General features: G+C 34.5%; 1 protein-coding gene across 4 annotated transcripts in view; it reads left to right on the top strand.

Annotated features, from left to right (window-relative positions):
- The window catches only part of LOC126335209 (uncharacterized), a 99,733-nt gene that overhangs the window by 2,751 nt on the left and 77,508 nt on the right, over positions 1 to 19,474 (top strand). The window lies entirely within an intron of this gene.

Here is a 19,474-nt window from a genome sequence, read left to right as displayed (position 1 = left end):
GTATGTAGAGAGGCCACTGCAGGGTTAATAGTAGAGAGGGGAGAAATATTTCAGTATTCGTCTACCAACGCTGACAACTAACCTGCGTGCACAACTAAAACCGACCGACTACTATGGTATAAATGTCAAGCGGAAGTAACATGGATTCGTGAATGCACATTATAGATACGGTCATCTTCAATAGAAGTACGTGTTTGTAGTAAGTAACATGCATAATTTAATCACAGCTAACACTTGGTTCAAGAGTCATGAAAGAAAGTTGTATACGTGGAAGAGGCCTGTAGACACTGGAAGGTTTCTGATAGATTACATAGTGGTAAGATGCAGATTAAGGAACCAGGTTTTAAATTGTAAGAGATTTCAAGGGGCAGATGTGGACTCTGACCACAATCTGTTGATTATGACATGGGTCCTGGATAAACTGAAAGGACCAGAGGTTGTAGAGAGATTCAGAGAGAGTATTAGGAAACGATTGGCAAGAATGGGGGAAAGGTATACAGTAGAAGAAGAATGGGAAGCTTTGAGAGATGAAATAGAGAAGGCAGCAGAGGATCAAGTAGGTAAAAAGACAAGGGGTAGTAGAAATCCTTGGGTAACAGAAGAAATATTGAATTTAATTGATGAAAGGAGAAAATATAAAAATGCAGTGAATGAAGCAGGCAAAAAGGAATACAAACATCTAAAAATGAGAGCGACAGAATGTGCAAAATTTCTAAGCAGGGACGGCTACAGGAGGAAAACAATTTCAAATGTATGTGAAATCTTATGGGACTTAACTGTCAAGGTCACCAGTCCCTAAGCTTACACACTACTTAACCTAAATTATCCTAAGGACGAACACACACACACCCATGCTCCAGGGATGACTCCAAAATCCGCTGGGACCAGCTGCACAGTCCATGGCTGCAGCGCCTTACTTAGAACTGGCTACAGCAGAAATGTAAGGATGTAGAGGCATATATCACTAGGGGTAAGATAGATACTGCCTACAGGAAAATTAAAGACACCTTTGGAGAAAAGAGAACCACTTGTATGAATATCAGAGGGCAGATGGAAAACCAGTTTTCAGTTCTAAACAAAGAAGGGAAAGCAGAAAGGCGGAAGGAATATATAGAGGGTCTGTACAACGACGATGTACTCGAGGGCAATACTGGGGAAGTGGAAGAGGACATAGTTGAAGACGAAATACGAGTTACAGTACTGCGTGAAGAGTTTGACAGAACACTGAAAAACTAAGTCGAAGCAACGGCCCGGAAGAAGACAACATTCTATTAGAACTATTGATAGCCTTGGGAGAGCCAGCTCTGACAAAACTCTACCATCTGGTGAGCAAGATCTATGAAACAGGTGAATTACCCTCAGACTTCATGAAGAATATAATAATTGCAACCCCAAAGAAAGCAAGCGTTGACAGGTGTGAAAATTACCGAACTACTGTATACGTTTAATAAGGCGCAGCTGCAAAATACTAACAGCAATTCTTTACAGACGAATGAGAAAACTGGTAGAAGCCGACCTCGGGGAAGATCTGTTAGATTCTGCAGAAATGTTAAAATGCGTGAGGAAAAACTGACCCTACGACTTATCTTCGAAGATAGATTAAGGAAAGGCAGAGCTACGTTCCTAGCATTTGTAGACTTAGAGAATGTTTTTGGCAATGTTGACTGGAGTACTCTCCTTCAAATTCTGAAGGTGGCAGGGGTAAAATACAGGGAGTGAAAGGGTATTTACAATTTGTAAAGAAACCAGATGGCAGTTATAAGAGTCGAGGAGCACGAAAGGGAAGCAGTGGTCGGGAAGGGAGTGAAACAGGGCTGTAGCCTACCCCAGTGTTATTCAATCTGTATATTGAGCAAGCACAAAAGGAAACAAAAGAAAAATTCTGAATAGAAATAAAAATCCATGTCGATGACATTGTAGTTCTATCAGAGACAGCAAAGGATTTGGAAGAGCAGTTGAACGGAATGGACAATGTCTAGAAAGGAGGACATAAGATAAACATCAACAAAAGCAAAGGAGGATAATTGAAGCTAGTCGAATTAAATCGAGTGATGCTGAGGGAATTAGATTAGGAAATGAGACACTTAAAGTAGTAGATTAGTTTTGCTATTTGGAGAAGAAAATAAATGATGATGGTCGAAGTAGAGAGGATATAAAATGTAGACTGGCAATGGCAAGGAAAGCGGTTTCTGACGAAGAGAAATTTGTTAACATCGAATATAGATTTATGTATCAGGAAGTCGTTTCTGAAAGTATTTGTTTGGAGTGTAGCCATGTATGGAAGTGAAATATGGACGATTACTAGTTTGGATAAGAAGAGAATAGAAGCTTTCGAAATGTGGTGCTACAGAAGAATGCTGAAGATTAGATGTGTTGATCACGATTGACTAGAAGATGGGATCGGTTGGGAGGACATGTTCTGAAGCATCAAGGGATTACCAATTTAGTATTGGATGGCAACATGGAGAGTAAAAGTCGTTAAGGGAGACGAAGAGATGAATACATTAAGCAGATTCAGAAGGATGTAGGTTGCAGTAGGTACTTGGAGATGAAGAAGCTTGCACAGGATCGAGTAGCATGGAGAGCTGCATCAGATCAGTCTCTGGACTGAAGACCGCAGCAACAACAACAATATGTAATGATATTAAGGATGTTGTGGTACTATGAAATGAGTAAAGGAAAGATAACAATCAAAACGTTTAGGAAATATTTATGATCATGTCTCATACTACAATTTTTGTTATTAATTAATATAACATGATAATTTATGTAGGTTTTCAATTAATAGTAAAATTGGTGGGGGAAAGTTGTGGTAAGGAGGTCATAACGGAAAAAGCGGCCATGGGATATTTTTTGCCCTTAACAGCGCTGCTGCCTATCGAGAAGTGGTTACTTTGGTTCTAATGTATTGTACATCGCGATTAATATCAGTAAGATTGACAGAGGAAGTTTATTCCGTTATTTTTTAGTAAAAGCGTTTTTGTGTTTGGGTCATATTATGTAAGGTAAGTCATTTATATAATTCTTGTTACCGCACTTACGCGGAGAATTGTAAGTTTTTACAATATCAATGTTTAAACAACGTCTTTTGGCCTTCAAATAAAGTTCCTTGTTACTTATTTCTGTTTGATGTTTTCTTCTATGGATCACTAACGCCAGCATTGCATTCGATCGGGAAAAGTGGCTACGCTGGTCGTCGGGTTAAGGGGCCAAGGTGTTCACCCCAATAAGAGGTGGTTACTTCCAAAATAAAACTGACTTTAAACCCTTTTATATATAAAGCTATCATCAGCCATTCTGTCGCTTTGTGATAATTTTAAATTAGGTTATTTTATTTAAAAGCATGTATTTTCATTATACTTTTCCTAATACAAAAGTCTGATTAAAACGGTCTACTACAGTCGCTTGGTATTCTTTTAGATTTTATGGCGTGAGGACACCTAGAGAACGTGCCCGGAAATCAGAAAAACATGAGTTTCTGTTCCGATGGCACTGGACACAGTGCCCTCTTAGGTTTTTAAAACTGGCCACTACGTAAACCTTTAGAAAATTCTATGTAGTTCCAAATGTTATTTTCGTTTTCGCTCAAAAATATTTGGTGTGATACCTTATAACATGTAGATTCTAACTGTGTAAGTGGTATGCTTCTATCGGTGGTAATCTTCTATCAATAACTATGGTTAGGTGAAAATTGAATTTCTATTTCAGTTACCATTTTAGTCTGCCTCCCATTCCTATGTGGCTACAATTTCAGTATTGGCGCTTAAGCAAAAGGGTTTGACGACAACTGCTCTGGGAACTAATGTAATATAGGCGAACGACCTTAAAAGTTACACAGTTATACTACCGACACTGATCAATTCAGCTGATCCCTGCACTTCGCAGTGCTTCCTCTCTTATCTTTCCATGCCAACATGCGTAAATGACATAGTCATGGGTGACTTGAATTCAATATTAGGGAAAGGAAGAGAAGGAAACGTAGTAGGTGAATATGGAATGGGGGTAAGGAATGAAAGAGGAAGCCACCTGGTAGAATTTTGCACAGAGCGTAACGTAATCATAGTTAACACTTTGTTTAAGAATCATGACAGAAGGTTGTATATATGGAAGAGGCCTGGAGATACTGGAAGGTTTCACATAGATTATATAATGGTAAGATTTAGGAACCAGGTTTTCAATTGTATGACATTTTTAGCGGCAGATGTGGACTCTGACCACAATCTATTGGTTATGAACCGTAGATTAAAACTGAAGAAACTACAAAAAGGTGGGAATTTGAGGAGATGGGAACTGGATAAACTGACTAAACCAGAGGTTGTAGAGAGTTTCAGGGAGAGCATTATGGAACGATTGACAAGAGTGGGGGATAGAAATACAGTAGATGGAGAATGGGTAGCTTTGGGAGATGAAATAGTGAAGACAGCAGAGGATCAAGTAGGTAAAAAAGACGAGGGCTAATAGAAATCCTTGGGTAACAGAAGAGATACTGAATTTAATTGTTGGAAGGAGAAAATACAAAAATGCATGAAATGAAGCAGGCAAAAAGGAATACAAACGTCTTAACAACGAGATCGACAGGAAGAACAAAATGGCTAAGGAGGGATGGCTAGAGGACAAATGTAAGGATGTAGAGGCATATATCACTAGGTGTAAGATAGATACTGCCTACAGGAAAATGAAAGAGACCTTTAGATAAAAGAGATCCACTTACATGAATATCAAGAGCTCAGATGGAAGCTCAGTTCTAAGCAAAGAAAGGAAAGTGGAAATGTGGAAGGAGTATACAGAGGGTCTGTATGAGACCGATCTCCTGGAGGAAAATATTGTGGAAATGGAAGAGAATGCAGATGAAGATGAAATAGGAGATATGATACTGCGTGCAGAGTTCGACAGGGCACTGAAAGACCTAAATCGAAACAATGTAGACAAAATTCTATTAGAACTACTGATAGCCTTGGGAGGGCCAGCTCTGACAAAACTCTACCATCTGCTGAACATGATGTATGAGACAGGTGAAAAACCTCAGACTTCAAGAAGAATATAATGATTCCAATCCCAAAGGAAGCAAGTGTTGACATGTGAAAATTATCCAACTATCAGTTTAATAAGCCATGTCTTCAAAATATTGACACAAATTCTTTACAAAAGAATGGAAGAACTGCTAGAAGCTGACCTCGGGGAAGATCAGTTTGGGTTCTGTAGAAGTATTGGAATACGTGAGGCAATACTGACCCTACGACTTAGCTTAGAAAACAGATTAAGGAAAGGCAAACCTACATTTCTAGCATTTGTAGACTTAGAGAAAGCTTTTGACAATGTTGATTGGAATACTCTCTCAAATTCTGAAGGTGGCAATGGTAAAATACAGGGAGTGAAAGGCTATTTACAATTTGTACAGAAACAATATGGCAGTAATAAGAGTCAAGGGCCATGAAATGAAAGCAGTGGTTGGGAAGGGAGTGAGACAGGGTTGTAGGCTATCTCAAAAGTTATTCAATCTGTATATTGAGCAAGCAGTAAAGGAAACAAAAGAAAAATTTGGAGTAGGAATTAAAATCCATGGAGAAGAAATGAAAACCTTGAGGCTCACCAATGACCTTGTAATTCTGTAAGAGACACCAAAGGACTTCGAAGAGCAGCTGAACAGAATGGACAGTGTCTTGAAAGGAGGATATAAAATGAACATCAACAAAATCAAAACTAGGATAATAGAATGTAGCCGAAATTACAATATATTAAATCTGATTACAAATTTCATAAGTTTAGTTTCTAAAACATATATTTTAGTATTGTGAAGACTTGCTAATTTTTATACATTTCAATAGAATAAGTTTGATGTTTGCAAGCTTTGTATCGAATTCATTGTCCATATTGTTCTTCATTGTTAAATAAACAATCTTTGTTGTTGTTGTTGTGGTCTTCAGTCCTGAGATTGGTTTAAACAGCTCTCCATTCTACTCTATCCTGTGCAAGCTTCTTCATCTCCCAGTACCTACTGCAACCTACATCCTTCTGAATCTGTTTAGTGTATTGATCCCTTGGTCTCCCACTACGATTTTTACTCTCCATGCTGCCCTCCAATACTAAATTGGTGATCCCTTGATGCCTCAGAACATGTCCTACCAATCGATCCCTTCTTCTAGTCAAGTTGTGCCACAAACGTCTCTTCTCCCCAATCCTATTCAATACCTTCTCATTATCTAACAATCTTTACAATGTTGTAAATGTGACTTACTTTTAATGACTCATTTCTTAACTTTGATTTTGCTGATCCTGATTGGCAACTTTATAAGCATACATTTTTCCTATTAAGTCCACAACGATAGCTAAGTGGTCAGCATGGTGGTCTGTCACGGCCAGGTATCTGGGTTCAGTTCCCAGCTGTGTTAGAGATTTTCTCTGCTCAGGGACTGGGTGTTCTGTTGTCCACATTAACGTTTCATCATCACCAGTGGAAGGCAAAGGGAGACCACCACTGTAATCACTTCCCTAGATGCTCATGCAGTGGACTTGTCTGACGAGGTTTCCTCATTAACAAGACCTGCCCAAACGCAGGACACAAGGTTTTGTAAGTTTTCTACTAAACAACAAAATTTTTAAAAGATTTCACTATACATTGATTTTCAAGTTTCCTAGTACATCCTCATTAATTTGAGGCAAGTGTAAATATTATTTTCTGGACATTTACTTGAATCAAAGTCATCAATCGTCAATTTATATCTTCATAAAAATCTTCAGTTTTTATATTATAGAATAGGTATCAGTATTTTTATATTTAACTTTCATAACATTATAGTCACAATCAGCCATAAATTCTTTCGGTAAATCCAGTACAGCCATTTGAATAAAAATAGATTTATTAAACAAAATTTTAGTTTATATACATGGCTAACAACTAAATTTATATTATATATATTTAAAAATTTTAAAATCTGGTTTAGCTCTTAATTTATTATTTTTACACCATCCGAGACTAATTTCATATCTACTCAGTTTCCTGTATGTTCTGATGCTTGTCCAAATACAGTATTATTCATCAATTTACAGAACTATTTTCAAAATCATTGTTTTCTTTCATGCTGATTTCTGTACTTAAATCTATATTCTTTTTAACCATACAGATTTTTAAAAATTTTAAAACTTTGTGAATATTTTTGGTTTAATTCTTAGAGACAGATAAATTTTAGATTTATATTATGAACAATATAATTATATTCATTTTCTACAGCAGTTCATAATTTTTTCAATAGTTCCTTATAGTTATATTTTTGAGGCCAAGTCGAAAATCTTTATCTAAATCATTTTTGAATTTTCTAAATGTTCTTCTACAATATAACCAATTCAAGAAGTGCCTGATATTTCTTTTACTGTTTTAGTATATAAATTTTTTGGTTCATCCAATATAAATCTACCATGCGTAAATATGACTGACAGCATAACCACAGAAATTATTTACATCCAAATATGCAAAGTAATTTGATAACAGGTTTATATAACAAGTTATTTATAAATTATTTGGTTTGTTGTATCTATTACAACAACGGTATATGTTACAGTTGTGGTCTTCAGTCAAAAGACTAAATTCATTTAATTTATCATGAAAGTCTTCTTTTGACACAAGTGTTGTTTCTTCAAATTATTCCCAGTTATTCATGTAATCATATGAAAGAGTTCCTTTTTTAGTTAAAAAAATCTATTTGTTCATCTGGAAAAAAATTTCTTATTACCATTTGATACTTTTTAAATATGAATAAAGAGTGTCGAAAGGCATAAATCTATTCTTTTACTGAAACAAATATACTTATTTCCATTATTTTGAGTTAATTCTATTTCTTTTCCATAGTAACCAATTTGTTTTAGAAATAACCGAATATCATACCCTGATAAAGAATGTAATTAAGTTGGTACTTACTAGGATTTTTTAATTCTAGATTTTAATTATTACATATTGGATTTATATATTTTCCAGTCAAACAATCATGATGACGAACTTTCTTAATTTTTTTGTTAGAATGTTCTTCACTAGTTAGTGGTTTTATTTCTTCAATTCACAATAACTTCCACCAATTTGTTCAACTTATTTTTTCATAGATTCAACAAAATTTTTAATTGAATTTCGTTCTCTATATATAACTAGTCCTTTGTAGGGACCATTAATATAATATTTAAAACAAGAAGAAAAAACTCAGTTCATGGTTTTGATATTAAATTGTATAAGATTCTTCATTTAATTTTAATTTTATTGCATCTATTTTTTTCATTTCTAGGTTGCTGTTTATAATATTTCTTTGTATAACCCATAATGAAAGCCAGTTTCTGCTAATTCTGGATTTTTAAATCTATTTAAATATTTTATTGCTTTAGATTTGGTTGACACTCATCCACAGTTAATAACAAATATTGAAAATCAGTTTAACTAAGAAATGAAACATTTTGATTATATTTATAAATTTAAAATTCTATATGTATACCTTTTCTGTTAGATGTACAGCTTACTGTCTTATCACTTAAACAATTGTGTATGTATTTATTTAGTTTTTGTTTGCTATTAAAATTCTATTAACATATATCAAATAAATTTCGATCCTTTATATTTTGTGATCTAAGGTGAAACAAGTCTAGATAACTCTTTTATACAACAGCAATGTGTAATATTTTCTTCCATAAACTATAATACATTGACATGTGACCTATTTTCTTTTTAAATATTTTGTAAGTAATGGGCACACTTGACATTTTTATCAAAAGAAGAAGCATTAACTGATATATTAATTTTAGTCTCAATTTTTGAACTATTATCAGTCTTAATTGGTAATTCAAAAGCTCTAAGACTTAGGTCAATAAGGAGTCCTACATTTTTATATTTCGTAGCCCTTTGGGAATTATTATTTCTAAGAAATTATGCAGATTTTATAACCTAGGGAAACAGCATTACCGTCCATTTAACGTTAATACAAGCTTTCTTTTCTTTCATTTTTCTGGTATTGCAATCTAAGATATGTCTCTTAGTGAGACTCAACAATTAATTGCAAATTATATTCTATTAATCCTCTTTTATGGTCAACCAGATTCACAAGCTTGAAAATTAATCATTTCCATTAAAATTTCTCATATCCTGTTCTTAAATTTTTTCTGTAGTAATCCTATAATTTTATGTTTGATTTCCTTAATCCATAATGTAATTAGTTTTTAGCAATATTTGTTCAAAGATAAATTAAAGTTAATTTTTAAGTATTTAAATAATTTTAAATTTTCTTTTACTGTAGTCATAACATTTGGCTTCGCTGCATTTAAGAAATGATTAGTCCCAATTGTGTACATATTGCTTCCAAAAAATAGAGTTTGCAATCTTTTTTAAAAGGGTTTTTCAACTAAATAGTAATTAACTGTAACTCAAGAAAGTTTAGTTTAAAAAATTACGTCTTTATATTTAAAATTAAAAAAAAGGTTATGAATTCTTGATTTTTCTGTTTCTTAATAAATGTGTAACTGTAAATATAATGGATTTATGTTTTTATAAAATATAATAATCCTTAAAATTTTCTTATTTATCATAGTCATGAAGATCATTTGCAGGGAAGTTACTTTTAAGAAAGTCACGAGCTTCAATCGCATTTATCATATTAGTGAATTTCAGATCGAAATACTTTATATCCTTAACTCCTTTATTTTTAATTTTTGCAAATCCTTCTTCAAGAAATTCTTCTTCATTAAGTCTTTACCCTCTCTCTTTGGTTATATACTATCAAATTCATTACTGAGTTCCAAATGAATCCTTTTATTATGTAGTGTTTGTATATTCACAGTTACTAGTAATATATCAAAATTTTATTGTAGGCCACACATTTAAAAAAATTAGACTCGATTTTTATTTGTATACTCATTTACAAGGCGTAAATGCTCCCACATTAGCAGACATTCAGATAGTGATGAAGCAGACGAAGAATGGGAAGGCACCAGAACCAGATAATATAACATCTGAGATGCTGAAAACAGACTTGGACCCTACTGTCAAGTTACTGCACATCCTCTTAAAGAAGCTACGGAGAGAGGAGAAACTGCCAATAGATTGGAAACGAGGTATTATCGTGAAAATACCCAAAAAGGAGATTATTACTAATTGCTAGAACTGGCGGTCCATTACCTATTATCAGTACAGAGTAAGGTACTTTCGAGGATAATTTTAAACCGCTTTAAGGATTCTGTGGAAGCACAGCTGAGGAGAGAGTAGGCGGGTTTTCAGAAACATTGAAGCTGTGCAGTTCTTATTAATATTCTCAGAATTATTCTGGAACAAAATGCGGAGTGGCAACAAACCCTCTACCTTACGTTCATTGTCTTTGAAGTCTTTTGACTTTGTCAATGGAAGAATCATGTTGGATACACTTGCAAAATATGGCATTCTAACGAAAATTATTAACACTATCAAGGAAATGTATGAATTCTATGAACGCCAAGTACCACATAATGACGAACTAACCAAGCCTTTCCAAGTTAATTCAGTGGTATGACAAGGGTGTATTCTTTCGCCAACACTCTTTCTTTTGGTGTTGAACCATGCGATGAAGAGGGAACAGGATGACAGAAGAGAGATGTGCAATTGGGCATGTGGAATAGGCTCTAAGATCTAGATTTCGCAGATGACATCTGCTTCGTGGCACAACGATATCGAGATATAGAAAAGAAACTGGCCAGGTTACAGACAGAGGCAGAAGTTGCTGGCCTCAAGATAAATGTTCGCAAAACCAAAGAAATGCCACTTAATTTGGCCATCACGACTAGGATGGCCATTAAGGGAGAGAACACAGAACAGCTCCAATCCTTCCTCTATCTTGGAAGTATAGTCACAACTACAGGAGGCGCTAAGGAGGAAGTCTTTAGTCACATCCGCAAAGCAAATGGTCCTTTTATACAACTGTACCCTGTTTGGAGAAACAGGAACATCTCAAAGAAGACAAAACTCCAACTTTTCAATAGCAATAAGAAGGCTGTTCTGTGGTATGGCAGCGGAACTTAAAAGGTGACTAATCACATAAAAAAACAACTCCAAATTTTTGTTGAACACTGTCTCTGGCGAATTTTAAATATGAGATGGCCAGATATAATTACAAATGAAGATCTTCACAGGGAGACAAATCAGCAACCAATCAATATACAAAACAAGGAAAGAAAATTGAAATGGATTGGGCATACACCAGATAGAGCTGTTGAAAGGGTGACATTGGTGTGGAACCCTCAAGGAGTTAGAAAACGTGCCTGTCCCAAACAGACCTGGGAAAGGACGATCAAAAGAGAAGCTGCAGAGGATGGGAAAATGTAGAGTGAAGTGAAGAGAGTTGCTACAAACCATACCAGGTGGAAGAATTTCGTCATGGACCTATATTCCAGAGGGAACAACATGAACTAATTCAGTAAGTCATTTAAAGGAAAAACTTTTCATTTTTGAAATAAAAATTTATTTAAAAATGTAAAAACGAGATTTGGTAGAACTAATTTATAAGACAAAATTTTTTATAGAGTTTGAAAAGAAAAAATATTTCATTTTATTTTCTTTTTGTATAAAAATTCAAGTAAATTTTGTAGTGCATTCCAGAAAGCAAATCTCATTACTTTTTTATTTTTTCATTCCTTTCTATTATAGTATACTTGCTCCTTTCACCAAAATAATTAATATATTATCCATTAATTACTTTACTGTACCTATCAGGCAAAATAATTTTAAATTCACTATCGAATTCTAAACTGATTTTTCAATAATCTATTTAAACATTCAATGCTAATAATATTATATAACAAATCTAATTCAAGTTCAGTAACTTCATGAAACAATATAGAATTGTTTTTGTGGTTGACCTTAATAAATGATTCCATTTATACATAGGAAAATTATCTCTTAATTTGAGAATTGAATATCATCACAATTACTTTAATATAATTAATTCATTTTTAAATTTACTGTAGCAGTAGTATCTGTGCGATATTTCAAAATATCATAGTCTAGAATACATGTATCATGAATTGGGTAAAATAACCCATATTTTGGTTCATAAATTATACAAAAATCAAACTGCATTTAAAAGAAGCGATAATATTAGTTTCTTGATGAAACATTTATCGTTTTCTACAGATATTACACCAGCTGAATTAAAATTTATATTTATTAATTGAAATGGTATAATTTCTGGTAAATTATTAGCAATATATTTTAGATTACCTTCAGTAATTCGATTGTTAAAGCCTAAAATTTTTCCAGTACTAACTTTTATATGCACATATAATTAAACATCACTGTCAATGATGTCTTTATTCAAAATTCAAATCATCTTCAAGGTGTATATTTGTTTCTTTATTGTATGAAAAAATCCATATTTCCTGCTTTACAGTATAATTTAGTATTTTTTGATGTGATATTTGGAGTTAAAAAAGTCATAAATACATACAACTGCAACATCTTCATAAATCTCTTATATAAATATATAATATTTTTAAGAACTGATGAATTATTTTTTAGTGAAATAGTCTACTCATTTAATATTAATAAAGTAAATGGAAGGCAGTCAAGCCTGCTTTAGCTGCCACAAAACCAAAATCTATTGGGAACACAATAAGATTCCAGAAAAGAAGTAAAAAAACAAACAAGGTAAAATTTTATTAAATTCTGTTAGTTGTCAATATAATTAAACATCACTGTCAATGATGTTTTATTCAAAATTCAAATCATCTTCAAGGTGTATATTTGTTTCTTTTGCATGGAGAATGGTATTAATGATCAGTAGTTACATTTTAATTACTGAACATTTTAACTTCGATAAAATTGATCATTTATGTGTTTATTCTGAAATTAGACCATCCAAAATATCGAAAATTGTCGAAAAGACGTGAAAAAATTGAAAATAAGTGTAATAAAAACTGCAACTTTTATTGAGAATAAGAATGAAATTATACCATTAGATGAATGCAACGATAGTTAACTTGTTTTGTTTGATGATTTTACTCTTTAAAATCAAAGTGTAGCTAAAGAATATTTTACTAGAGGAAGACATGAAGGAACGTATCCTATTGTATTATATTAAAAAATAAAAAAAGTAGTTACAGGTAATTTTAGTTTTTGAAATATTTTTAAATAAGATGATATGAATGAAAACTATACATATCATGATTTCTTTGGCAGCAATTTAAAACTGGATGATTTTAAAGAAATATGTACTACATGTTGGAATAATGGTAAATTTGGATTATTACAATAGATATGACTACATTATCTAATTAAGGGAATTGCGAATATCAAATAAAGGATTTATTGACAACCTAAAGAATACCAATAAATGAAATATTTTTTTAGAAACAGAAATGTGACTCATACATTAAACATTTTCTAAGATCAAAACAAACCAAAACACATAAAAATTGTGTAACAACATAGGTGTTAAACATGCATGTTAAACAGCATCTGGAACAATGTAAACTAAACAAATATTGTCCAGGTTTTTGTAACATCATAATTGTAAAAATAAGCATTGAAAATTAAATCAGTAATTTTTTTCCTTATTAAATATTGAAGCACATGGGTCACAGATTATTAAAAATCCAGACGAAAGAGAAATTGAAAGTGTCAGACAGACTGTCAGACACAGAGCACCTTATGTTTCTCAAGCTAATAAGGCTATTACACCATATATTTTCCTATATTTTCATGAGCTTCGAATATGAGCGACTTATTTACAAAAATATCTGTGTAGTTACTAGATTATTTATTCTGTGCTCGAATGCTTGCTAGGCACAACCTTTTATTTTAATTTTAATAACTGTATAGCATACAGTACCGCCACTGTTATCACCCTCACATCATATAGGCTTCTGTTTGTTTTGGTTAGTGTAGCTCAGTTTCGGATAGACGGTCAGTGAGAGAGCACTTCGATTTCCTGCTGCTAATAAGCCGAATACACCATTCTTTTGTTAAATTTTTTATGAACTGAGTTGGCGACCCTTTGCTTAGAGCTCCAGGCTGTATTGGCTTCCATCACACAGCTTGAGGCTACTGCCAAGGGGCATCACTGCGGGGGGCCAGATGTGGGGACGTGAGGGGCGTCAAGCCTATTCCCTGTGTCCCCTGATTGGTCCACTGCTGTTGTCACCCCATTTACTGCCTGCACTGAGGTTGACGCCTCACTTGTGGTCGACTGTGAGATCTTTCCAAAGTCTGTCAGGCAGTGAAAAATTTTCCTAGGGGCCAATTGTAGGGCCCCCTCGCTTCGTTTGACAAACAGGTTTTGGGCGTTATCTGTGGCTTGCGATGTCTCTAAGCAGGAGGAAGCTTCTTGGCCTGCAAGGTCTGGGCATTCACAGAGAGTGCGTTTGCTGATAGTTGGGAGCTCCAACAGTAGGCATGTAATGGGGCCCCTTAGGATCATGGCTGCCAAGGAGGGGAAGGAAGCCAGTGTATTCTCCATGTGCATACCGGGGGGAGTCATTTCGGATGTGGAAAGGGTGCTTTCGGATGCCATGAAGAGTACAGGGTGCAGCCAACTACAGGTGGTGGCTCATGCAGTACCAATGACGTGTGTCGATTTGGCTCAGAGAAGATTCTCTCTGGTTTTGGGCGGCGAACGGAAACGTTAAAGACTGCCAGTCTTGCTTCTGAGATTAAGGTGGAGTTCACCATCTGCAACAATGTCGATAGAACCGACTGTGATCCTTTGGTGCAGAGCCGAGTGGGGGGTCTGAATCAGAGGCTCAGGCGGTTCTGTGACCATGTAGGCTGCAGATTCCTTCCCTTGCGCCGTTAGGTGGTGGGTTTCGAGGTTCCACTTAATAGGTCAGTAGTCCACTACACACAGGAGGTGGCTACATGGGTAGTGAGGGCTGTGTGGAAGGGACTGGGTGGTTTTTAGGTAAGAGGGGACTCAGGGAACCATAGAAAGGGCATCTGTCTAAAGGAGGCAGGTCAAACACAGTAAGGTAACTGTAGAAACGATAGGTATTGTAGTTGGAAATTGGTGTAGCTGTGTTGGAGAGAACTCTAGCTCCAAGCCCTAATAGGAATCACTGAAGCCCAAATAGCTACAGGTACAGAAAGCTGGCTAAAGCAAGAAATAAGTTCAGCCGAAATTTTTTCAAACGTTCTAACAGTGTTCAGGAATGATAGCTTAAATACAGTTGGTGGTGGGATATTTATTGCTGTCAGAAGTAGTTTGTCTTGTACTGAAATAGTATGGGTAGAGGTTATACCTGACAATCGGTATAAACTATTAAAGGGATCATTTTACAGACACCTCGACTCACAAGATGTAGTTGCTCAAGAGTTCAAAGAAAAATTGAGTCTCAATTCAAATAGGTAACCTCGCTCATGCAATTATAGTCGGTGTCAACTTCAATTTACGCTCGATATGCTGGAAAAATTATACATTAAAACCCAGCGACAGGCATAAAACGTCATCAGAAATTGTACTGAATGCTTTCACAGAAAATTATTTAGAACAACTAGTTCATGAGCCCACTCGAAGCGTAAATGGTTGCGAAAGCATACTTGACCTCTTAGCAACAAATAATCCTGGAGAAATAGTATCGTGACGAATACAGGATTAGCAACCACAACACAGTTGCTGCTAGACTGAATGCCGTAACACCTACAACATCGAAAAGAAATGCAAAGTATATCTATTTAAAAAATATGATACAAATGCTCTTAACGCCTTTTTAAGAGAGAGTCTTCACTCCTTCCGATCTGATCATGTAAGCGTAGAAAAAGTGAGGAATGATTTCAAAGAGATAATACCGACAGCAATTGAAAGATATATACCACATAAATTAATAAGTGATGGTACTGATCCCCCATGGTACACAAAACGGGTCAGATCGTTGTTGCAGAAGCAGTGGAAAGCATGCCAAATTTTAAAGAACACTAAATCCCAAAGACTGGCAAAGTTTTGCAGAAGTCTGAAATATAGGGCATACTTCAATGCGAGATGCTTTTAATAATTTCCACAAGTAATTCTGTCTCGAAATCCGACTGAAAACCCAAAGAGATTCTGGCTATACATCAAGTATACCAGTGACAAGACATAATCAATACCTTCACTGCGTGATAACAACAGTGAAGTTACTGATGACAGTGCCACTAAAGCAGAGTTATTAAACTCGGTCTTCCGAGACTCCTTTACCAAAGAAGGCGAAGTAAATATTTCAGAATCCCAATCAAGAACAACTGCCAAGATGAGAAACATAGAAGTAGATATCCTCTCTGCAACAAAGCAACTTAAATCACTTAATAAATTCCAGATTGTACACCAGTCAAGTTCTTCTCAGAGTATGTTGATACAATAGCTCCAGATTTAGCATTTATGTACAACCACTAGCTCACAGAAACATCCATACCTAAAGACTGGAAAATTGCTCAAGTCACACCAATACCCAAAAAGGGAAGTAGGAGTAATCTGCTTAATTACAGGCCCATATCACTATTGTCGATTTGCAGTAGGGTTTCGGAACATATAACGTATTCGAACGTTTTGAATTACCTCGCAGAAAACGATTTATTGACACATAGCACGGATTCAGAAAATATCGCTCTTGCGAAACAGAGCTATCTCTTTATACTCATGAAGTAATGAGTGCTATCGACTGGGGATGTCAAATTGATTCCGTATTCTTAGATTTCCAGAAGGCTTTCCACACCGTTCCTCACAAGCATCTTCTAACTAAGCTGAGTGCCCATGGAATATCGTCTCAGTTGTGCTACTGGATTCGTGATTTCCTGTCAGAAAGTAATAGACAGAAAGTCATTGAGTAAAACAGAAGTAAATCCGGCGTTTCCCAAAGAAGTTTTATAGGCCCTCTATTGCTCCTGATCTACTTTAACGACATGGGAGACAATTGAATAGCCCTCTTAGATTGTTTGGAGATGATGCTGTTATTTACCGTCTTGTAAAGTCATCAGATGACCAAAACGAATTGGAAAACGTTTCAGATAAGATATCTGAAAAGTGGCAATTGTCCCAGAATAAAAAAAAAGTGTGAAGTTATTCACATGAGTACTAAAAGAAATCCGCTAAATTTCGATTACGCGATAAGTCACACAAATCTGAAGGCTGTAAATTCAACTATATACTTAGGGATTACAATTACAAATAACCTGAACTGGAACGGTCACGTAGATAATGTTGTGGATAGAGCAAACCAAAGACGGTGATTTATTGGCAGAACACTTAGAAGGTGCAACAATTCTACTAAGGAGACTGCTTACACCACACTTGTCCGCCCTATTCTGGAGTGTTGCTGTCTGGTGTGGGATCTGCACCAGTGAGACTGATGGAATGACATCGAAAAAGTACAAAGAGGGGCAGCTCATTTTGTACTATTGCAAAATAGGGGAGATATTGCCACAGACATGATACATGAATTGGAGTGCGAATGATTGAACAAAGGCGTTTTTCATTGCGACAGGATCGTCACATGAAATTTCAATCACATTTTCTCCTCCAATTTCGAATACATTCTGTTGGCACCCACCTACATATAGAGAAATGATCATCACGATAAAATAAGAGAAATCAGGGCTCGCACAGAAAAATTCAAGTGCTCGTTTCTCCTGCGCTCCACTCGAGAGTGGAACGGTAGAGAGACAGAATGAGATTTTCACTCTGCAGCGGAGTGTGCGCTGATATGAAACTTCCTGGCAGATTAAAACTGTGTGACTGTAGAGAGACAGCTTGTACTTGGTTAATTGAACTCCAGCGCTGGGCTCTTTATTGTGAATTGCAGAGTAATGATGTAGATGTAGATGTAGGTAAAATAACAATTAGGAGAGGAATTTAAAAAGTTGAAAGAATATCCTAGAGCAGAGTATAAAAGAAATATAAGAAACAAGGCAGTCTGTAGTTAATGTATCTGAAACAGTGGGTATTAAACCCTACTGAAGATAACAGAGAAGTTGGAAAACTTATCATCAACAACAACATTATTTAGAAGAATTTAATGACACACCAACAATCAAACAATATGATAGAGATTATACACTAAGAGAATGAAAAATAGGAAGTTTATGAATAAAAGTGAAGAGAAGGTTAAAGGTAGTAAGAAGTTAAAAAATGATGAACAAGCATCAAATATTTAAAAAAAATGTAAGTGAAAGGATAATAGAATATAACAACCATAGCATAGATATAATTTTTGGATAAGACCTGACAGCAGAATTAAATTTGTTGGTAAATAACCTTTTCAATTAGATTGTGATAAATTAATAGTTTTTGACAAATCGTATGACGGTACAAAAGGATTAATGATTTTTTACAAAAAGTCAGATTACAATGTGTGGTATGAATAAATACTTGTTGCTATTGATTTATCAAATTATGCAGATATATTAAAGCATTAATGTGCATTATATTCTAATAGTAATCCAAATAAAATAAAATAAAGGAAATAATTATAAATGTTCTATAAAAGAAGTCGATAATTTTATATTAAAAAAAACAGTTGATTTCGACCCAGCTTCGAGTTTAGATGAAAAAATTCGGCAAGATGGCTGTCAATTAACGAATACTGCCCATTAACCTATAGATCAGCAGTAATTCATATAGAAGAATTAGCATGAAACAAAAATTATTACTAAGAAAAAGTTGGAATAAAGAATGTTGTCAAAAAAAATTTAATGAGTTTATTAATAATTGTTTGACACTTATGTCTTATTTCATTAGATTTTTGAATAAGTTACCTCACTTGGACATCAGAAAAACTTGGAAGAGAATTACTTAATACTTTAATTAAAATGTTACCTTTTGAAATGTACCTTCCTGATTATAATTATTGTGGACCAGGGACAAAATAAGAAAAAATCAGTAGCTACAGTTGTTAAAGGAACAAATGCATTAGATGAAGCTTGTATAAATGTAATATTGCGTACAGACATATAAAAATTTAGGAAGTAGACATGACATAGATAAAGAACTTCAGTTAGCTGCAAAAGAAAGGCTGTGTGGTAAAGATGCTTCACTTGACATAACATTAACAGCAAAAGCAGTTACTCAGATAATGTATGAAAAAGGAAAATAAGGAATGGGGTCCAATGGTGATTTTTGGGGACTATAAATTTTTTAAATATACTGAATAAGATGTTCTGACATATTTGGTATGAAATTTAAATTTCCGTAAATGAATAATTTTACAGTTGTTTACAGATTGCTGCCAAGTGGTAAACCTGAACCTGAAACAATTTAAAAAACAGTTAATGATCAGTTAAATAGTATTGATAATTTTTAGGTGATGCACATAAGAAAAGAAACAAGATAAGAAACTGGTAGTAATTTACTTATACCTTTAGGTACTCTAATTGTGAAAAGAAGTTATTTGTCATCTTACAAAACAAGAAAAGAACAGATTCTGGATCCACAAAAGGTGAAGGTAGATTTTTGCTATTATTATTGGCAGCATTACCATAAACAGTTAAAAGACAAAAAGAAGGGAATATGAAGATCAA

Source organism: Schistocerca gregaria, chromosome 2 (genome assembly GCF_023897955.1).
Source record: "Schistocerca gregaria isolate iqSchGreg1 chromosome 2, iqSchGreg1.2, whole genome shotgun sequence".
NCBI classification, from domain to species: domain Eukaryota; kingdom Metazoa; phylum Arthropoda; class Insecta; order Orthoptera; family Acrididae; genus Schistocerca; species Schistocerca gregaria.
Note: the sequence above shows the minus strand (reverse complement) of the source record. Positions and strands in the feature narration are given on the sequence as shown.